The sequence below is a fragment of the Oryzias melastigma genome, linkage group LG7 (assembly GCF_002922805.2).
Source record: "Oryzias melastigma strain HK-1 linkage group LG7, ASM292280v2, whole genome shotgun sequence".
NCBI lineage: Eukaryota > Metazoa > Chordata > Actinopteri > Beloniformes > Adrianichthyidae > Oryzias > Oryzias melastigma.
Genome location: NC_050518.1, coordinates 19,310,829 through 19,334,166, shown reverse-complemented (window position 1 = coordinate 19,334,166; position 23,338 = coordinate 19,310,829). Strand labels below are relative to the sequence as shown.

The 23,338-nt window shown below is 40.0% G+C and overlaps 1 protein-coding gene and 1 long non-coding RNA gene across 4 annotated transcripts in view; one reads left to right on the top strand and one right to left on the bottom strand.

Annotated features, from left to right (window-relative positions):
* Positions 1-23,338, top strand: part of magi3a (membrane associated guanylate kinase, WW and PDZ domain containing 3a) — a 158,201-nt gene that overhangs the window by 9,930 nt on the left and 124,933 nt on the right. The gene's annotated exons all lie outside the window — the stretch shown is intronic.
* Positions 17-23,338, bottom strand: part of LOC112159003 — a 118,265-nt gene continuing 94,943 nt past the window's right edge. The window contains exon 4 of the long non-coding RNA XR_002921404.2: positions 17-196. This is a non-coding gene — a long non-coding RNA (uncharacterized LOC112159003). The remainder of the gene's footprint in view (positions 197-23,338) is intronic.

Here is a 23,338-nt window from a genome sequence, read left to right as displayed (position 1 = left end):
ATTAATCTAACGAGTGTCTCAATCTTGATCCGCTGGCGGCTTGCTCATTGTACCCACCTGCTGGGGCAATTTCACCTGCAGCTTTTAAAATAAACACAATTTCTCTCTTTAATCCTAGTCTTCCGAAAGATGTTCTCTTGCACAGGTGGTAGAAAAACAAACTGGAGTTTGTCCCAAGTGACCCAGGTGTTCCACCCTGTAAAAAAATAAAGTGAGGCAGTTATCAAATTTAGAGGGACTGATTGAGATTATAGGCAGAATATTGCATGGTTATACTCCAAAGACATCCCAATGGGAGAATTATTAGATAATTTGGCCAGAAGATGTTACTTGCTCGTGTTGCCACGTGGTTCTTAATGGATGCACCATCTTGCTTGTGGTTCAAGATTTTTTTTTTATAGTTTATTCGACAAAGACTTTCGGTCTTTATGGGTGTATCAACTGTTGTGTGACTTTTATTCATCAGTCTAAATGTTCAGTTTTGCAAGTTTGAATTGTGCAGCAGTCTTTTTATTGTCTAAATTTAGGGTTATCCACTTGACACGTTTCCTATACACCTGGCTATAATTTGATGCACAAAGCTACTACTCATTAATTCTCAGTGTATTGGCCATTTCTAGAAACAGAAACCAAAATCTAACAAAATAGGGTCTATAATTGTTGTGCATTGTCGTATACTTTTCTAGCACCTTTCCACCTTGATTGATGCCCAAAGTGCTTTACACTGAGGGGTTCCATCCACCAATGCACACATTCATTCACACATTGATGGTAGCAGAGCTGCTATGCAATCAATGTGGGGTTCAGTGTCTTTCCTAAGAAAACTCAGACTCATGAGCAGGCATTGGGGGAACAGAGCCTTTAAGTTTTCAATCGGAGGTTGATATGCCTCTGGCTGTATTTGATTTTGTTTTTTTTTCCTCAAAGTGGGGGCTCGTCCAAGATCCAATTATCCGTTATCTATTTATTTTTGTGTTTTTTTGGTATTTGATCCATTTGGGTTTTGTTTAGTCTGTTTCTACTTGGAGACAAAGTTTGGTTGACAGTTTTTCTTTGTGGTTCAGTTGTAACAGCATTTGAAATCAGCAATGTGTTGGATTAATGAAAATCAAGACTATTTTGAGAAAATCCAGTTAATGAAGCATTAAGTGCACCAGCCCTCAGGCAGACCTTGGCTGGTGGAACCAGTTGGAAGTGGTGTAGATGACAACGTAGGAGTGGAGGCTGCTGCAGTTTTTGCCAATGCCACTATCCCTGATTGAGGCAGGTGCAGAAGTTCCTGTAGCCGCAACAGAGGTCGACCGCTCTTCCTCAGATCCACAGCCATTTGTAATGCAAATTGGTGCCCAAATCTTCCTAGAAGTTTGTGAACATCCAATTCACAGTGACTAACATTTTCTCTCTTCACCGAGGCATTGCAGGACATTCAGATACTTGGTTAAGGATCTACCTGGTCTGTTTACTCTTGTATTCTGCTTTGTTTGGCAAATGCGAAAACTCATCTGCACTGTTGAGGAATAAACATGTAAACTCTGGCCTCCCTGAAAACAAGTGTCTTGATTTGCTTGCAAGTTAACTCTAGTTTGTTTCTTAGCAGTCTGCGCACCAATGGACAATACAGTGAACCAAATGAATAGAAAGTATTTTTAGCATTTTCAGGCCAACATTGTAAATAAAAAAATGTTCTTAATGTTTTGCCTGGTGAAATAAAGGTTGATGATAATAAGGCCTTGTAGTTTAAAGTTAGAGTTGGAATTGGTTTGAAGACAGACTGAATGTTTGATCAGATGGACACAGAAAGAAACATAATACAAGTTGTAAATGGTCTTGGCGACCCTTGTTCTATCCTATGTATGATGACAATGGGAGAAGGGTCATCTGGACCCCAAAAGACAATGCTCTGAACTTTTTCGATTTTCACTGGTGTCCATGGCAGACTTTGTCATGGAAGGGATAATATCACTATAAGGCTGGGGTCATCTAGACCCAATAAGATTGCACAAGGTTATTAAGTTGGTGTAAGGGAACAAATATCAGGTATGAGTCCAAGTCATTCATTGGTAGTACTGCATACTAACATTGTAATGGCATTGGGATCAGTCAGCTCTCAGAAGAGGAAAGTGAAAGTAAGCCACATCTAAAGAAAGCAGGAGATTTGGGGTAATTTCCTTCCCAACAGAACCAAGTCTAAGAGTTTTTTTTTCAACATAGCAATAACTGTACTATTTCTAAAAAGTTTTATTCATTAAGCTAAACTAAGAAACTTGTTGAAATAGTGGCCGTTACAACCATCTTTTTACATTCCCTTAGAAAGAAAGATATACCAAACATTTTCTTGGTAATTTTTGCAGTACATTCAGTCTACAACAGCTTAGTAGAAGCAGAAGAGCTGAACATAGACCTAATAAACTTTGTCACAGCTGCATATCAAACACAATACAATAATACCTTCTGAACCATTTGATCCAAGCTATCCCCAGCTAGGTGCCATCATGATAACAGCAGCAAAGATAAGGCCACTGGCAACACGACTTAACAAGACTTTCTTCTGTGCTGGAATCCCAAACATTTTCTGCCTCTCCCGTCGAGAACCTTGTTTTTCGCTTCAGGTAAACATCTATTTTTACAGACTAAGGCAGCACGGGGTGGTAATGAAAGGTGACAGCAGGTAAACAAGGCTGAGGTATTTTGTTTAGCTTGTGAACCGGAAAAGGCGGAATCTTTTCTCAGGCTCTCCGCTTCTTTGCCTCATTTGCCGCTGATCATTACTGCTGGCGTGTCCAAAGGTTTAAGTCTGTAAATCATCTCCTCGTCCCGGTTTGTGTTAATTCTGCTGTTTATGCAAACATGGAGACGTCTCAATCTATGCAGCAGAACCAAAGTGTTGCCCAACTCTTCTCTAGAAGAAATAAAGTAAAGATTGTATTGCTCTGCATGGCAGGAGAGCGGGTTACTTTAACAATCTAAACATTGTGGGGTAATTTGCGGTTTTTCCCTGACTAAATGAAGTGGTTTGTTTTCTTTTTTAGTGGTGTTTTATTGAAGTTAACACTTCATGTGTTTGCTATCTCCAGTGCAGCAGAGCATATGCTCACACTTAGTGTCAATGTGCTTCCCCCATGGTGAAGCCAGGGTTTGTATGACTAAGCTGCTCTAAACCAGCAGAGAAGAGCTGTCAGCATGTCTGCTGTTCCTTTTTTCCCATGGTAAATGGATCTTCTGCTTTGGTCTCTGCTCACGTCATGTTTTAAGTCTCTTCAGTTTAGTAAAGAAGTTGAAGTTTTTATCTTGCAAACGCAGCTTTAAATGCAGTCCTACGTCTTCGGCACTGTGATTTGCATTGAAAGAAATAGAACGGAAATTAGGGTTTGTGGAGTTCGCTTATAACCTCACAACACTCCTGCAAAACTCGTGGAAGCCAATTAGTATCCCAGAAACTCGGCGCTGTGCATCGGCATCACAAGAGCCCTTTTTACTGCGGCACGCGCCCCAGTGCTCATCAGCTGTGCCCCAGTAAAATCTCAAGCTGGCACTGTGGGCTGAATGGAAATGAAAGTATCTGCGAAAGAGCTGTGTTTTTGTAATCCATGACTTCAAAGAGAGCAAACCAGAATTTGAGATTAAGTGAATGTTCAAGTGCCAGTAGAGTGAAGGGTTTTGTGCACTGTATGCATTGTGGACTCTACAGTTTGTAGCGCTTGTCAAGAGTGCTGTGGATTCAATTTGCAATGCAGTTTTTTTTAGTAACTGCATCTGCATGCGGGTCCATATTCAGGGTGGAAATCTATGCTATATATGAAGTTCTGATGATGGTGGAATTCATTTTCTGGTTGAAGTCTAAATTCTGTTAATATCTATATTCTGAATGAAGTTTATATTAAGATTAAAATCCATTTTCTGATTAAAATCTATAATCAGGTTAAAGTCTATATTCTGGTTAAATTTTATATTCTGATTAAAATCTGTATTCTGGTCACAAATTCTTGATTAAATGTAATATTTTGGTTAAGGTCCATATTCTGTTTAAAATCCAAATTCTAAATAAAATCTTGGTTCTGATTAAAGTCTGTATTCTGGTTAAAATCCATAATTAAATCGTATTCTGAATAAAGTTTATATTCCAGTTAAAGTTACTGTACATTCTGGTTAAAATCCAAATTCTGATTAAAGTCTGTATCCTGACTTAAATCAAAATATAGATTTTAACCAGAATGTACCGAATGCATATTCTTATCAAAGTCTGTATTCTGGTTAAAATCCCTAATTTAATTAAGTTCCATATTCTGAATGAAGTTTATATTCAATTTAAAATCCATATTCTGATTAAAGTCTGTATTCTGGTTAAAGTTACTGTGCATTCTGGTTACAATCCATATTCTGATTAAAGTCTGTATTCTGGTTAAAATCCATATTTGCATTAAAGGGTAACTAAACCCTAAATCATCTATTTTTGGCTTTTGACCTCTATAAATGGTGCTTTGATAGTGTTGTCTGTTGGTCATTGCCAAATTTTTGAAAAATTGTTTAATTCTTGAAAATATAGTCAAAAACCGTCTGTGCGCTGCCCCCTAGATGTTGAATCGAGGTGTTACAGTTGAATTTTGGGATTGGTCAAACCATGTAAGTTTCAGAAGTCCCACGTCATGATCTGCAGTAATAACAGTGATAACAGTCCTGTTCCTCAGCCCCACCCCTCTGAATGGATTTTCAAATTTCGGCTTTGGGTGGAGTCAGCATCCAACTTCTGTTTGGTTACCCTTTAAAATCTGTATTCAGTTTAAGGTCTATATTCTGGATAAAATCTATCTTCTGTTTAAGCTCTATATTTTTCTTTCTTTTCTTTTGTTTTCTTTTCCAGAGTAGTGTTGTTGCAAACAAGGGGTTTTGATGATTGAATATTTCAAATATGATCATCACACACAGTGTTTTTCCCAGGAGTAATTACTTAGAATATTGTTGTATCCTGACTAAACTAATCAGAAGAGCGGCCTTGCATGTCAATATTATATTTGAAGGATGAGATTATTCTGTGAAATATCACAATATTGTTGTGTACTCAAACACAATCATTGTGATCACCCTGCTGAATAAACAAGAATACTGCTACAATCTGATGTTTACACATGCAAAATAAACATACAATAATAATAAAAAAAAACCGGAAAGATGAACGGAACAATGGATCTCTGTAGCATGATAGATAAGCCTTTATTGTACCCTTGAGTGTTATTAGAAAAAGCTGTACAGCAGTACAGCTCAATGCTGTCCTATTTTTTCCTTGTGTATTTCCACTCTGTCACTTCGGAGGCAGGTAAGTGGAAGCTGATGGACCTTCTGAAGCTCCCTAGACAGTACAATACAGTTACTTATCTATGTTTTTTTCTCATCTGTTCATCCAATCCTTCAGTGGATCTCTCTTTTCCCTACTTATCTTAAAATCAGACAGTCACTGTCTCGCATCAACCGGTTCATTTCAGCTGTTAATGGCACTCCTGTCTTCAATACTCTGAATATTTTTCTTATTTAGCGTTTGTCACAGTTTCAGTCTTTACACCTGCAGCAAATGACAGCTTTAATGCTTCACGCTCCCCTTCTGCCGGCCAGCTTACTGATTTTGTTCTTCTGGGTGTATTTATGTTGTCACTCAGCCACCAGCAACAAAAAGATCTATATGTGTCATATCACATTAGCATGCTACAGTAGCCCCAGCTATAGTAAAAAAAATAAAAGACCCGTACTGTCACCAGTTTTGATTAAACGCAGGGGAGGTCCAATTCTTAAGAGCCCAATGCACTTTAAACAAAGAATCACCTGACTCTAAAAGGTTCAATTGACTTCAGCTTCATGTTTTCATTGATTTTTAGAAGTCCGGTGTTTGTTCAACTAACAGGACGTTTTTGGGTCATTTGTCTGTATAATGTTTCTTTAAAACTGCTTTGTGAGGAAGACGCAGACTATTATGCCTTAGTTACATGCACCTATACGGGGGGTTGACGTATACAGTCGGTGCCGACTTTTGGGTAGTCCAGGGCCATGATGGGTCATAGATTTTCAGCAGAGCACAGGTGTGTCTTTCAGTTCTCCTAAGGGCTCGTGGTGCCACCTTAAGGGATGTCATAAAAATGGAACATATTCCGTGTATGTGAAGTATTCATAAAGTTGTAAGTTGCACACACTAAAGACGTACGGGTGGTGCTATTGTGCATGCCCTCACAGTGCATTCTAGCTATTAGTAAGATGCGCTTACTGGCTCCTTTCTGACCTTCGCAAATGCAAATGCTGCACACATGAAGTTTGCAGGGGATATATATTTGCCCGAAGATCGATCGAAGGATGCCGAAACAAACCTCGCCCTAATTGTCTAACTACCTCATTTCTAACAGTCAGGCTGTTCACTTAAACATCTCTAACCGGCGCAAGGTTTGGGGTAGTTGGAAAAAATGAAAAGAATCTGTATGATGCGTCTGTGTCTCACCTACTTCGCCCACTTACACTTGCATATTGTTCAAGTGTTTGCTACGACCTGTCACTTGTAGCCTGCCTGCAGAAATATATTTGTAGGAATATTTTCTCTCTACGGGCTCGCTGAATCGTCTAATGCTCCGTTCATACTGGGCATGTGACGCTCGTGTGTTAAGCAAAGGGTGTTCACACTAGACTATCGCTACCAAATATTAGTGAATGTCCACCATCTAAAGTTGGAAGAGTCTTTGTGGGAATTGTTGCTCCTGGCTTTTTCTTTCACAGCTTCATTCCAATGTATGAAAGACTTAATTTGTCTAATGCCAGATATGACATCACTGACTTTATAAAGTGAAAATCTAATCAATAGGAACATTTCACGTCTAGTTGTGACTCCACTGTGTTCTGATGTTAAAAAATTACATTTAAACCTTTTTTTTTTTCAAAAATTATTTGTTGTGGTTTATATTTGCTAATGTAGTGAGCATCAATGCATGCTATTTTTTTTGCAAAGACTTCTGGGAAATGTCTAGTGCACTCGATTTTATAGTAGAAGATTCAGACAGTACTAAAAAATGGCGAACGCTCTATATAGTGAGTAGGAAACGAATTTGGACACTGCCAAGGTGTAATGTCAGTCCAGCTGGGCACAAACCGCAATCATTAATTTCTCTTCGTATTTTCAAATAGTTGGCATTGAATTGAAAGAGACGCCATCTGTATGTCCCCAACAAATCTGAGTCTCTGATTGGTCAAAGTTAAACTGGTTTAAAATTCAGTGCGCATTCAATAGATGCACTTTGTATGTAGAATCCATCGCAGCAACTTGTGACTGTGACAGTTTTGAACACAGAAGTCCGAAATGCACATTCGTGCCAGTTTAGAAAGACTTTTCATTAACAGTGGTTGCTTGAACACGTGTGGCTAAGGCCAGTGTATCCACCTGTAAAGGCATTTAGGACTAAGGCCTTAAGTGCGACTCGCATGAGGCTGTAAAAGAGCATCTCTGTATAAGACGTCTCCTACAGATGGCTGTGGAAACACTGAGTAACCAGCGTTGCAATGCTGACACATGTTGTTTTGCAGCTTGGTGCATATTTGTGCCTTGTCATGCATTAAGGCTATCATTGCTTTCCTGTACCAGAGCTCGTTGCCAGCTGTCTTGAAGAAGTGGTTGCCTCCCCCCTGAGCGTGCCAACCAGCAGGAGATAGCAAGGCTGGGAAGAGCTGCAAAGCACAATATGTGATTATTATAAGTGCCATCAGTGCAATGAACCACTGTGTCAACTAGGATATGTTTTGAGGATAGGATTAACTGCAGACCTAAGCAGTTTCTGGTGAAATTACTCCTTTGAGATAACTGGGAGCTGGAGACAAGAAATCAGCTCAAAAGATGAAACTGGGATAAAGAGGAAGAAATGGACCGTTAGGAGTTGATATGCAGTTGCTGATGAAGGGAGAGTGGGTTGATCGGGTGGTAGTTCATTGAACTGAATCCCCGTGGAAAGCTGTGTTTGAGGCTTGTGTTTCAGGGAGGTTTGTGTGACACCTCCCTGTTGTGTTCCAGCAGAGGCAGTGATACAGAAAAGAGAGGAGGCAGCTGGTACGCCCATTCCTTGATCGCTTCCTGAGAAAGTTTCACCTTTTGAAGGAAGTATCGGATTAAAATATTGATGGGAATAATAAGGAAATGTTAACTAGTTGTCAGGAAAAAACAGTGTGTCAAACAGGGAGGAGTTTATTGAATAAAAAGGAAGCCAATACAAAAAAGCACTATTAACCTCTTTGCTGGCCATTTTTAAAGTAAAAACGAGTGGATTCATTAGATTATGACCCACTGCTACCATTTAATTACCACATTACTCACTTTTGCATGATTGACACAAAGAAAAAAGATGTAGTGGCAGTGGTAGAAGTTGTAGATAACAGTTGTTCCTTTTTAGTTGTCAGGAGTTTGTTCTAAAGGGGGCAGTGATAAGAAAAAGACAGATTGCCCGTCTGTGTTTTGTGGAATGCTGCCTTCCTCCCTTGGAACACTTGGGACTTTTCTTTACACTCCAAGCAATAAATCTACAGTGAAGACTTGATATTTGAGTGTTATCTGCTGGCTGACACCACTTCTTTTCAGCTAAACTTGATGGACACCGGTCTGAACACTACAAACACAGCTGTGTTTTGTGGTGTTACACTGTAAGGAATCTTTTTCAACCCAGTCTTCTTGTTCCCAAGGCAAAAGTCATATTGGATTGTTGTAAAATCTTCTTCAAATGTGCCATCAAAGGCATAACAGTAGCTGCTGGGATGGGTGATTTTTCGTATTACTAAAGGTTTAGTTTTTAAGAAGTAAGCTAAGGTGTTTGCACATTCACACCTGTGGATTGTGGTGTGACTTACTCTTACCCATACATCTAATTTCCAAAACCCACTTCACTCTATCCCACATGTGTCTAAGTCTAAGCCCAGGGGCCGGATCTGGCACGCCAGATCTTTAAATCTTTGTTATTAACGGGCTGATGTTATCTTGCGCTGGTAATATATTGCAACACATTCTCATTCCCAACTCGTCACATATTGACGCATAGTTAAGGAGCCCTCCGCGTCAAAAATTTACGTCCCCAACTCGTTGTTTTTTGACATCCAATTAAATCAAAGCTCCTCAATTTTTGGGCTGCAAACCGGTACCGGTCTCGTACTGGGACATGGTTTGCACTGGTATCCTAACCCTAACCTTAACCTCATACCGGATGCGGATCAGTACTGGTTCCAGATGCGTCCCAGGCTAGGGTTAGGGTACCGGCTGCGTCCCGAGATTAAAAAGTTATGTTTTTAAAGTTTTAAAAATGTAGATTCAGTGTGTTCGGCCCGCGACCTAAGGTGTGTTTTGGATTTTGGCCCCCTGTGCGATTGAGTTTGACACCCCTGCTGTATCGGAATCACAGGTTTGCTGGAGCCTGTCTGAACTACTGTTGTGTGGATTAGTGTACACCCTGGACAGGTTGCCAGGCCATCACAAGGCCAAACAACCACACTCACATTCACACCTAACGGCAATTTAGAGTCTTTAATGAATCCATGAAGCATGTTTATGGACTGTCGCAGGAAACTCAAGTGCCTAGAGAATACCCACACATACACAAGGAGAACTTGCACACAGAGAGGTCAACTACTCTACAAAATCAACCAGGACTCTTTTTGGTTTCGGTACTTGCTGTTTTTTTCTAATTCATGCTTTTATTATTTTGTTTATTAACTGCTCATTTTGGACCATACTGCTTCCAAACATGCAACTCTTTGTAAATGAAATCAACAAGGATAATACCTTTTTATTATTTCCTGTTCAACTGACCCTAAACGTGCAGTGTGAGAATTTATCAATCCAAATAAGATTGAAATATTAAGGCATTTCCTTGTCCAATACAGCAAAGTCCGCCAGAGCAATGAGTCTGATTGTACCCTCCCACTGGCCAAAAATGGAATAAATGCGACTTTTAAGGTTTGCTGGATCCCAGCAGAACTAGGCTAGCCAACACCATTAAGTCACTTCAGAAACATAAATTGGTTGTTAGCACTGAACTTCTCTCGTACATGACACATGATCAGACACTTCTGTTTCAGTTCGTCCTGCTTTCTTGAGGAACACTGTTGCTAAAACATCCTAAATAACAACTGCAGTCTTATCTCTAGGTCAACCTAGACACCTGTATTTGTGGACTTACAAACTAGCATCATTTTTGGTGCATTTGTTCTGTGAGGGCCACTGGACATGGCCTTGTTAATAATGCATGCCGTGTGCTCGCCTTTTCTCTCTGTGGTGAAGCGTCATGCTCAGTGGAGATGAGATTTGCAGAAAGTCCTCATTAGAATTCATGGGTGTCAGAATCAGAGGCCAGCCAATTTAGCTTGCTTTGCTTCTTAGCTGCCCTAACAGGTTATTGATTGGGTCCAATCTCATCCCTGTTAACGCAGCGTCGCATCCGGAGCCACAGCGTTCGCCCGGGGGCCCGAACCTCATGAAAAGTTGAGGACAAGAGGCGGATGTTTCGCCTGCTGTGTGTACGACTTGCAGTCTTATTTATGACGCTTTAACTGTGGAGAGCGAGTTTTATTGCTTCTGCTCTGACCTCCCCCTGCCGTTTTTGTGTTCTGCACATTCCTGTTTTTTTTTATTAATGAGCCCATTTTAGAGCACAAAACACTCAATCTTTTCAGGCCTGTGAAGCAAAAAGATCCACAAACTTGGTTATGTGGAGTACATTTCTTTTTACTTCCAGGCTTTGGCAGCAGGTTTTCTAAGCAAATAGACTGAAGAGATCACATGAAGATTACTCACTGTTACGGGGAAGCAGACAAACGTGTTTCTCTGCAATCCAAGCGTTGTTATGGTTCAAACTCCAGAGTATCCAATAGAATTTGCTCAAACTGGACCAGCTGATCTGAGCAAATTCTAGATACAAAGCTACAAATAATGTCAAAGGCTCCCAAGAAAACTTGATTATCTATTTATATGTAGGGCGGCAGTGATAGGCTGGTTGGCCCTGAAGAGTTCTTGGGCAAGACGCTGAACCCTCTGGCAGCGAAGTGGGAAAGTGTGTGAGAATGGGTCTGTGACTGTAAGGAAGGAAGAAGAGTGTAATACAAGTATACACCATTTAACATGTATATGTAACTTCTGTGTTGGTTGACAGAGTGACCGATTGTTGGCTCGAGGTGACACCGCATGTACACATCTAACACGTTGACCTCAACCTGCGGATTTCGACTTGATGAGTAGTGGTCCTTATTTGCATGTCCCTAGAATCACCCGGTCATAGTAGCCATTATTTCAGACACTGCAATGACAGAAATGTTTCATTGTAAACACATCGCTGGAACCCAGCCGTTGACAAATCGTTAGATCTAAAAAAAAAATGAAAAAGACGATTGCACTACAGCAGTATTTGTTGATGCTTGTTGGAATTCTTTGACAGCTTGCATCATCGTTGTCAGCACGGGTAAAGTGCAAAGTTGCTGTGTTTTAAAGGGAATGATGTCTATGTGTGGAATGCATTCCCTTGCAATCAATGGAAAGTGTTGTTGAAGCAGCAGGTCATAGAGTACTGGGATCTCAGAGGTTGTGTCGTTTCCTCCTCATTACCCCGAGTTTGGCTTTAGGAGATCATTAAAACACTAAATTGGAGCACTACATATGGGTTGGTAGAGGACATACCCTTAGGATTCCGCTTAAAGTTTTGGAACATTTAGAGTAAGTAGAAAAAGCCAGTGCATTTGTTTTTTTTTACTTTTTTCATCGTGATGCATCAGAGCAGTATTGTTTGGGGCGTGGATTTGGTTAAAAATGTGCTGAATGAGACCAGTCATTCTTCATATTTCTGACATGATACATATCCTTACATGGAAATGTAGTTCCTAAGTGGAAAACCACAGAGATCTTATTTGGGACTTTATCACATGGAAAAATCCATCTGTCTTTCATTCAGAATTTGTTCTGTGAAAGGTTATTTCTAATTTTAGAGTTACCAATCAACTCATGAAACAGGTTTTTGGACACTGGAGTCCCAAAGGGGAACGTGCAAACTCTACACAAAAGGAAGCCAGGCATCCAAACAGGCAGGATTTAGAACTTCTCGCTGTGTGGCAACAATGTCAATCTGCCACACAACCATGTACTCAACAAACTTGAACGTCTTAGAAAAACAATTCACACTGAGGCATTCTTTCAAAGCCACTCATATAGAAGAATGTGGTCCAACCAGTGGATTTAAAATGTGGATGTGCAACTCCTCTTGGTCTGAAATGTGACTGATGCAAAAAGAAACTCCTGGGAATTTAAAGAAAGCGGTCAGTCCAAACTGCAATGCCATTCATAAAATATTAAACTTCCCAAGCAGCAGTTTAGAGCTTAGCAGTACTGTAGCGTCCAGACTGCCAAAGAGCCAAAATGTGAAAAGGCTCCTAGACTATGAGGCAACACTTCCAGTCCAATTAGTAAGCAAACTGATAAATATAGGGTTCAAATGCACCAATTGCCCTATTAAATTAGCCAAAATGATAGAAAATTTCGGATTCAATTTGATGGCAGGTTGAGGTCAAAGCTGGGAAACACTGGAATCAGATCAAAGGTGTTGTCCTGGTTGAAATAAATAAGGCTTGTAAACATCTAGAAATCTAAACTCAACCTTCACTACAGACATGCACCAAAATTAAATGCAGTTTCATATTTCTACAAAGATGTGATACATTGAGGTGTTAGTCCTTCCATGACAAAGGTGGACAAGGTGGACAAGACTTCATGTCTGTCATTGGACACCAGTAAAGATCAACAGTCATTGGGGAAAAAAAAAGTTCAGCGCACTGTCTTGTGGGGTCCAGATGACCCCACTTTTAATGTAAGCAAGCCTAGGAGAGCGGAAGGGTTACACTTGGTCCAGTACATAAAACATAGCATCCTGGTTAGGTATGGAGATGGGAGATCTAGATAAATCTAATCTAAGTGATTTCACATTCAACAGAAAATCTGAATATTTCATTAAGAGGCCCCAAACCAAGAGAGTGCCAATTTGGGGTTTCTGATATCTTGTTTACTTGGAACAAGATAGCTTAATAAAACTTCCTCTTTAAGCTTTAGGGATGTAATAATTCGTTGATTTTATCGATATGTCGATTCATATTTCTACAATTTAAGCAGATCAATCTGTCTGAGGCAAGTTGGTAATAGAAATAACCTATACCATTAGTACATTTACACTTTAATTTCTACAAGAAATAACAAGCAGCTGGGAATCTTTCCTTGCACTTTCAAGTAACCAGGTATTTGAGTAACACTAGTTGAATTTTTGGCTAAAGATATCTTAGATCAATTTCAGGTCAGTGGAATTGAACCATGAATCATGTCAGCAACTACTAGTTATGACATGAATTAAGTCATTGTTAAAATGAATTTTTACACCTCCATTAAGTTTATTTAAAGAAAATAACCTCGATTTTTTTTTGCATATACATGTATATGTAGATAGGTCATAATAGTCCATACACCTCACATCTGTCATACGTGATACATTGTTATTCAAAGTAAGAGGTCCCTTCTGAGTTTTTGTCTCTCTGCGTTTAATCAGCAGCTACTTTAACAATGGGCATTTTAGTCTTTTATGTACTTAACTATGATGTTGAATTTTCATCTAAAACTAATATGGTTATTTGGTATTCTGGCAGGGGCTCAGATCATTCTCAGAATCCATGAAATTTTGCCTTTAGACTCCTTTGCAACGCCTCGGTGCCCTTGTCAGAAAATTGATGGATGAACCATTTTGATGATGTTGTTTACAGTTCTTGGAAATGACAGGAGATGTGGATCTGCAGATTTATATAAAAAAAAATCTAATCCAGTCAAATTAAATTTCGTGTGATTACCTCAAGTGCCTTATACTTTTGTACAACAGGTTCACAAAAAATATTGGCTTTTGTCCTTGCGCATAAGCATGGTTTTCTTTAAACCAAGATTACTTTTTCAAAGCTAAACACAGATGCTATAATTCTGTACTCATCCATGAAGTTGGTGGTGCTATGTATCTTTTTTTTAATCGATATTTAAATTAATAAATGAAAACAAGAAGTCAGTGTTTGTGATGTGAAAATAGGTTGTCTGTTTCTTTGAGGTACCGTCTCACATGAATGTAGTATTGGGGTCATTACCTATATATAGATGAACAGCTGGTGAGTGACGTCACCCACTCCTTTGTGTTAAACTGATTTAAAGTCAACCTTGCGTTCCTGAATTTGAAGCAAAAAGCTGCAAAAACCAACAGCTGCAGTTCCCCAAAAGGCCTCCAGAGGCAAGTTCCAAAAACCAGTAATTCTTCATTGATTCCCATGTTAAAAATTCAAACTTTATAAATGAATAAAAAATATTGTGGTTGTGTTGTTTTCATTTTATAGGTAGGTGGGTGAACCCACCAAATGTGTACTTTGCTTTACAAATGCCAATTTTAACTGTTAAATTGGCTGGAGCAAACTCATTTTGATGCACTTCCGGTTTAATTTTTGCTGGTTTGAATCCTGAGTGGGATGTTGAAGATATTTGGTCTGATGTAAGTATGTCTATGATTAAAAGTCTGCTTTTCAGCTTTGGAGTTGCTACTCTTGGCCAATTGTGACATCACTGAAACCTCAACGTTTTCAAAAATGGGCAGAAGGAAGGGACAAATAAGCCATGGGCCCATTTCAGCACAGTTTTGGTCTCAAACTTGAAATAAAATGGCAAGGTTTGTGTAAATTAATATTTAGTACAATTGTCTCTCCACAGAGGCAACAGAATACTTTAGAACCAGAATAAAAGTATGTATATTTCTCTTGTAATGTTGGACTATTTCACATTAGAGTGAATAAAAACTGACTTGCTTGTGTAGCAGACCCTCTAGCGCAGGGAGAGGCAACTCCAGGCCTCGAGGCCACAGTGTCTCCAGGATTTCCAGATATCCAAGCCCTACTCATCACTGATTACCTGGTTAAGGTGTGTCCAGCCAATTAGACTGAGCAGGATATGTTGGAAAACATGCTGGAATGTGGCCCTCGAGGCCTTGGGATAGTTGCCTATCTCTGCTCTTGTGACTATCTGGTAAACTGGACTATCTCAAAGTACTTCTGTATTTAAACCAGCAACAATCAGGAAGTGCATCCACTGGCCAATGATCTGGATACACTGTACTTTTGGTTGTAGGTCATTCCTAGTTGTTTTGACCTATCTTTTTGTCACAGTGTTGCTAATTGACATGCATGCCTTACTGGAGTCCATGGAACTGTGCTGTGGTCTGCTTTACTGAGCTGTTCACTCCAGGGTATGTTGAACTGTGCTTAGGAAGTGATCACAGGGCTAATCAATGACACACTAATCAATTGAGGGGACTTGCAGAGTCCAAGATCTTAAGGCACAATACAGACTGCTTAGGACAAGAAGGTACGGATATTCAAACGTGGTCAAAAGGATCTTTCTTTAATTATTTGAGAACTTCTACCAATAATGTGGATCAAAATAGATTCATCAACTTTGTTTGCTGGCTAGGTCATGCAGCTGAAAGTTTAGAGTATAGGAATTGTTGGTGTCCTGCGACAGATTGATGACCTGTTCAGGCTGTATCCCGCTTTTGCCCAACAGTAGCTGGGACAGGGTCTGGACTCCATTGAATGGAGTTGGAAGACGGATGGATGGAATTTGTAGGATATATATATTTGAACTCTTTCCACCTGACCTGACACTTGGTTAGGAAGCAGGTTGCAACCATCAGCAGCGTCATTTCTAGCTGAAGGAGGTCAAAATGCCGCAATGCAAACACAAGTGTCCATGGCACAGTGACCTACATTCTGTTTAGTCTATTTAGTTTACACTCATTACCTTCTAATGTGAGTTACCGTTGCCTTGATGTTCTGGTTATTCACCAACAACCTTTTTTCTTGTTCTGCAGTTAAGCGCTCATTGGATGGTTATGACAAAAATTCCTTTGGCACTTTGATTCCACCACACCTTCTAGGAGTTTCAGGTCACTTATGCACTCGCCAGTGTCTTCCATTTGCTTAGAATTCTGACGTCTTCACAGTAGAGGCGCCAACCAGTCACAATCGTTACTTCCTGTTTTGGTGCATTAACATGTAGCAGTATTGTGTAAGTTCATTGTAAATAATTAATTACACTTCAAAATTATGCTTTGGTGTTTAAGGACGGTTTTCTTTTTAAAAGCAACCCCGCGTTTTTTTCAAAGACTCTTCAACATCAGAGATTTTAGAGTCCGTCACGTCGAGAAACAGTGCTTCTCAACAGCTGCTGTTTGTTGTATAAAAATCAAAGCCAGTGAACAAACAAGAGCCATCCGTGTTTGATTGGAGTCTAAGATTGACTGTCAACTTCTTTTTACTGCAATACAGAACACAACAAAAGCAACGACTTCTGTGTTGCATAAGGTTATCCACTAAGAAGCCTTATTAGGTAAAAAAAAAAAAACGAAAAAAAAACTACCAAATCTTCTGGTTTATGTTTTTTCATTTAAAATAAATGGTAAAACTTAGCCAACCAATTAGGCAAAGCAATAGGAAATAATCGTTTTTTAACAGCTTCTTTTACAAATGAGATTTAGACTCAAGTGAACTCCAATCTGTGCAGGTCGTTGATACTCGCCGTTTTCCTACCATCTCTGTTTGCTCCCACCATCTGTTTATTTACCCTGATTTATTGTTCTTTTTTATCTCCCTGCAACAGCAAGCTCCTCCACTACAATATGCAAATGTATGGCCAGCTTTGTCTCTGGCAAATAAAAGCAGGATCCCACGTTTGCATTGGTAACTGATGATGAGGGCTTGTTTGATTTGCAATAGGCTCTTTCAGGTACGACTTGAAGCTTGTGTTTTTGCAGATTGCTGTTTACCTACTGATCCCCCGGCCTTGATGCCGCTCAGGTGACAGCCGTATGTTAGGCAGTCTTTTCTCCTGCTGCTTGATAAATGAAGCCCCGCTGAAACTGAGAACCGCACACGGAAATACCCAAAAAGTAAAAAATGCCTGTTTACCGTCAGGATTCCTGGAAAACCTGCTGTTCCTCAGCTAATGGTCCTTTCTTTGTGCCTGATCTGTTTCTATTCTGGGAAGCTACTCGTGTGTATTCATCACTGGCTTTCTATATGGCTTGGTGCATAAATGAACCTGCACTTCCCTTCCCTCAGCTCTTTGTCAAAGTCACCTCCACTCCCATCCTCTTGTGTATCTCCTGTCTTCTGTACTCCTGTTGCTCATTTAGAAGACGAGGTTACGATATTTTCTTCTTTTTTTTGTGGTTCCTCTCGTAGAAGGAGGTGAAGGTTCATTGATGTGACAGGAAGAAATGGTGGTAATGGAGCGTGTGTAAATGTCATAAAATACTGAAGCAACGGGAGTGATTCAGATGCTGCTTCCTGATGTGGTTTCAACAAAAGGTTGTACACGTGTTTAAGGCAGCAGCTCTTATCGTGGTCAGTGTCTTCCTATAAAACCCTCCTTTATTAAAAAAGTGCTGTCAGCTTTGGGATGAGGAGGGCTTTCTTAGTGGTCAAATCTTCCACCGTCTTACCTTTGATTGGCTAAAAAGACGAACAAATAAAACAAAGGATTTCTCTCTTGGCAGATTGGAACAAAAAATTTCAGTCCCATTTTCTACAATTTTCTTAAAATAGTCAGTCTTTGTAGATATTTTAACCAAATCTAAAACTTCTATTCGTTGAGAGTCCATTACTTTGGTGTCCTTCAACTGGGATCCAAGTCACAATGCGGAGGTTTGATCTTGCTGTTGGCTTCAGAACGCTTTATTATTCTACAAGAGCTAAAACGCAGAACATGTCTTGTACTTCTATCCACACCTATGTTACTGTTTGAGAAGAAAGCTACCTGACAAATTAAAATCAAGTTCCACTACAATCATCTTTTGATGTGTTGTAAAAGTGTTCCCAGAAGTCTTGTAATTGTCATTATGCTGTTTTTAGCCAAAACAATAAAAAAAACTGTCATAGTTTCTGTAGAGCATCATTAGTTCCTTAGAGATTCACCTCTGAGTTGTGAGTGGAACTGTTGGCCCGCCCTCACCTACCATCATGCATCTATTAAAACGCTCTCCTGATAGCTACCCATCCATTAAGGTTTGAGCTAGATTCCATCTCAGACAAGGAAATCAAAGACTTACATGGATCTAGTACATCTACAAGTGGAGCAGAGAGCTTGTGGTATTGAGAGTTTAGCTTCTACGTCACTGCTGCATGCTTTTTCTGTTGGCCTTTTTGTCTGCTTCTTATTCACGATGATTTTAATAAAGAAATACTCCAAAATGCAACTTTAAGCCTAGTTTTCTTTATATATGCCCTCCATCATGAGAAAAATGCCACAAGACCATGTTTAAAACACCAAAAACACAATTTTCATCTACATGATTCTTTAAAGAACTTAATAAAGAACCTGTTGAAAGTTCTACATAAGAGCAAGACTGCAAAGTAAAACGAGAATTCCTAAGATAAAAAAAACAAAACAAAAAAAAACAAGTGGAACCCATCCTCTGAAGCTTGGAAAATATACAACATGTTGACATTGATGCAAAAATGATTAGAATAGGAAAAAAGAAAACTTTTTGGTGCCAAATACCAGCATCAAAGAATGATCCAAACAGAACAGATTCCACAACCAAATTTTATCTGTCGAAAGCAATTAAGGAAAATCTATGAATCAATGTAACCACTGATATATTATATATGTGTTGTGGTAGAAGCTGCTTGCAGATTTTTTTTCATCATCTTTCAGATGAAATCTTTTTATTGAACTTTTCGTCGTAAGAAACAGAAAAAATGTATACGTTGAGGAGGTAAATCACCAAGTGCTCCATTAAAAAAAAAAATCTTCAAAATGTCTGGAATGCAGAAGAAAGACTTCACGGTGGAGAATGGCATCTAGATAAACACAGGCGTGACCCAACCTCTATGTTCTCTGTAGAGGGAGCCTCGTCAAATGTCCATTAAGATAAAACTAGATGCTCTTGTTTTCTGGTTTCGGGGGAGTTTCTGAGGACCATTATGTTTCCGACTGAGCCAGTTTTTCCAGATGGAGGAGCGAGAATGCTTTTCATTTTTTGCTATAGCAGCACTAGAACAAAGGTTAGAAGTTTCTCTGTTTTTTATACCTAACTAACAAGGGTGCAATTTCTTTTTTCTGCTGTTGTCTCTTGACAACAGTATCCAGGATAAAAGTACTGAACCACAGTGTCTAACTCCTTACCGGTATCTGTTACACAAACTGACACCTGAGCCCTGGGAATGAGGGTATTCTCCTTTTCCCTTTTAAAGATTTAAAGAGACCGGCTGGCAGAGCGCGGTTTAAAGTGACGGCCAGGCGTACACCTGCTCTAACCTGAGACTGTGGAGTTCTTTAATGATAGAACTTTGTTATAGTTTGTGTTTTAGGAGTTTCAAAGTTGGAAAAGGCAGTGCAGGGAGTCTGGTTTGCTCAGGCCTGTCATGATGTAACTGGAGATGATTGCGATGCAGAACAGAAGGAAATTCTGACTTGCATAACCTCAAGGTGGCGTGGTTTTGCAACTAGCTGTAATAGTCATGCAGCTGCTCCTGTTTTGTCTTTTTGGGGCCTTACACTTAATTGTAAGGCTGGCCAAACCTGATCTTCAAGATCCATCGCTTACTTATCCTTCCATCTCTGTCGCTGACAAACTGCAATAGCTCTATTTGTCAGTCAGAACCAGGAACCGGATAATCTAGACCAGAGGTGGCCAAATATAAATACATAAATACATTTATTGTTTACTGAATAAAATTAAAATAGAAAATTTTAATATATACGTATGTAATTTTCTTTTCATTTTCATCATAATGTTGAATTGGACTTGTGCGTCTGTAGTTGTCATGTCAACTGCAGATTGCATGCAGACAACAGACACGTTCTCTGCAGGTTCTGTTTGAGGTTCCTTCTGACTGACTGACCTGGGGCTAGTAGGAAAAAAATCAGACACACTAGAAGCTACATCCACGGTGAGAAGTCTGACGCTGAGCGCTCACACCTTTCTGGAGTTTAGGAGAGAGAAAAACTCCATATCTGCTAGCGGAATATAGTGCTCAGTGCAGTGCTGTATGTCTCAGTGGATGTTGGATTGGCTGTTCTGCATGTCAGTCAAGTGACATACTTCACGAGAGGATGATGATTGATGGTCTGTGATCCACCCACACATCCTTTGTAACTGACCGGTCAATCACAAATACATTGCGATCCAGGTATTTGGAACCTTCTAGACCCTGTGCAGCAAATAGGATAGTAAGGGCTATAATACAAGCTTGGTGGTAGATCTTAAAGACCATAGGTCTGCAGCTGTGCTCCAAATGCACCATATAGTGAGTTTTCATGACAAACCCATGAAAACAGTCGAACCTTTGCCTTTTTATGCTTGCACTGCACTCTAAGAAGAACGTCTGCCTCGTCTTTTCAGGAACTGGAGGAATTGTTGGGCGCGAGAGCTTTTTCAGCGGGAAGGCCTGCCTCAGGAAAAATATCGAAGGGGCGGCTTCTGACATTTCACAGTCAAAGGCTGCTCGGTTCAGAGCAGAAGAGGATTAATGGAGTGAAAGAGAAGGAAAAAATAAACTTGCAAGTGGTAGAGGGATAGCTGGGGGAGAAAAGATGACAGTAGAGGGAGAGAAACGCTTTAGAAAGGCAAAAGGTTATAGAGAAAGACCAGCACCCCATCTAGGAAGAGGTCAGCCTCGCTGTCAGTGGAGGATGGGGAGTTTACTAAGACATCAGCAGCCTCTCCAAATTACAACCAGTTGGAGATAATGCATAGTTGTAAATGCCACAACAATCAAGGGCTGATTAGTGTAACTTCAGATACTCAGCTGCGTCTTTCTTTCCTCGTAGGGTCATTAAGCTGGAGAGTGATTGTCATTGGACTCTGATCTGAACTTTAGAGTCGGATGTTTAGCTTACAGACTGATGAGCGGAACCACAAGGCACTGGGAATAGATTCCCATTTGGTCTTTAGCCTCACAGAATATCAGTGTCCAGAACTGGGATAGAACTGTAAATATTTCTGTGATGCATGTGCAACTTTCTGCAAAGACCTTAGTGTGTTGTTGAGCCAGCCCCACTGTACAGGTTCTATATTAGTATGTATTATAGACTATAGTACCATATTTATCACACTATAAAGCACACTTGTTGTTCACCATTCGGTACATTCTCTCAGGGCTTGCCCCAGTAAAGCAGCTTTCACTGATCCACACATTTGGTTTTTCAGATAGTTTTTTGCAGGATGCCCTTCTTGACTCAATCCTATTTTTTTATCAGACTTGTGGACTGGTACAGGGGCATCCTAACCACATAAGTAGGCAGTACCATGAAGGGTCATTCTTAAGGACCCACACTGAATTCAGCTCGTTGTGCACCCTGCAAACGAACCCTGGTTTCCAATGTACCACTTTTGCATGCCGCCAACTGAGCCATCCTGCTACCCTAGACTATCACCCCAGGTTGACACTACATCCGGTCCGGCTCCGGTGCAGACGCTGGAGCCTTGAAAAGTGTGAGACGCGCTCACACTGCATCCATTCTGGCCCAGCCTCTGCGGTCCGGCCTCTACAGCATCCCATATCCGTTTTGTTGGCTTCAGATTTTTGCTGGACGCCGTAGCTGAGCCAGAACACCTTTTTTGCGAGGTTGGGGCCATTAACGGGCTAAATCAGAAATCATGCGAGTGTGTGTAAAGTTCATCTGGTACACTTTTTAAAATGAAACCTATTTTTGGTTGTACTCAATGTTTTCACCGTGTTGTAAACATTATGTCATTGTGACAACCAACCCCGGTCTCCCCTACTTGTTACACAATATATGTAACACAGTCAAATATGTACATTTAGGCCTATATAAGACAAAAGTATTAGTACAAGTTCCATGCTTACCCATTGTATTAAGACGAGTCACACAGAAAAATAAGTTTTGTGAAAATAATTAAAAATCACAGCAGAATGAAGGCTTGTTTACTAGTACTTCCTTTATAAATGGCGGGTTATTGCATGAATCTAAGTGAGTTTGGAGTTTCGCGAGTTTGGCAGCAGAGCCTATGGCTGCAGCACAACCGCAGCCATCCGTAGCCAGTGTGAGTCATCTTCCAAAGCTAAACCACTTCGGCGTTTGAACTGGATGCAATGTGAGCCTGGGGTGAGGTGCACTTATAAGCCTTAATTTTTTTTAAAAAATGACAGTGCTCCTTAGAATCTGGAGCACGTTATATTTCAATAAGTTAGTCTTTACTGAAGTTGAAGTGATTTTGAGAAGAAACACAGCACTCCGTCTAAATGTCGTTCTGTTTTTTTCAAGGTTGGGTGTTATTGTAACTAACGTATAGCAGTGTCTGACTGTTTTTTTTTTTTTTTACCTGCTACTAACAAGGTTTGGACTTTGATACAGCTGAAAGATGTTACCGTGACTATGCAGTTTGTTCTTTTACGTGTTACAAAAAAAAGTTGGGCGTTACAGGTTTCGTGAATACACCACAGCGGCTAATGTGCAACCTGTCTCAAACAAGTTCTAGAAGTATTGTGAACGCACTTCATAAAGTCTGACTGACTGACAGACTATCTCTGACTCTTTTATCTCGTTTCATACGCCTAATAGTTGGATTTATCTTGTACGTAAGATCATAAATAGACCGTTCATTGACGGTAAGACTTATGTCCTTCTTTGGGCTCTTTCGTAGTTTTTAAAAGACAGATTATCATTTTGGCTGTGTTACTCTTTGTTAAAAGACTTTCTGCAAAAGTGCTGTTTCTCAGAAAATGTATAAAACCAACTCATCCTCTTCCAGCCGTCTATCCTGCAGTGCTGAATTGTGCGTCTCTAAAACATCTTACAAACTTGTTCTTTAGATGAACAGCTTAAAACTGTATAAACTTTTGTTAAAACGCAATAGATTCATCTGACATCATAGGTATAACTTTATGTAACACATCTTTTCTAGCTGGATATCTCTTCCGAACCCTTAGCCCCAATGGTTATCGAGTAAAAGACTAAGCTTTACTCAACCTAACTGCATTATTGCTGAAATGACCCAACCACCGCTGGGAAATACTCTGCTGTTTTCAGCCCTCTTGTTCCAGGGCTATAAATATTGCCTTCACATGTCATTGTTTTTCATGTCCTTTATTCTCTGCCTTTGGTGAACAGATGGCACGTCTCTCGATTGATATGAGTCTCCATCATTTAGGATTAGGCAACCGTAGACAAAGCGGCGTGATGGCAGCATGTGACCGCAGCGCGCGTTTACTTCTTACCCCGTCTGCTGGCCTCGGCAGTAACTGAGCAGCAGCTAAGCATGTG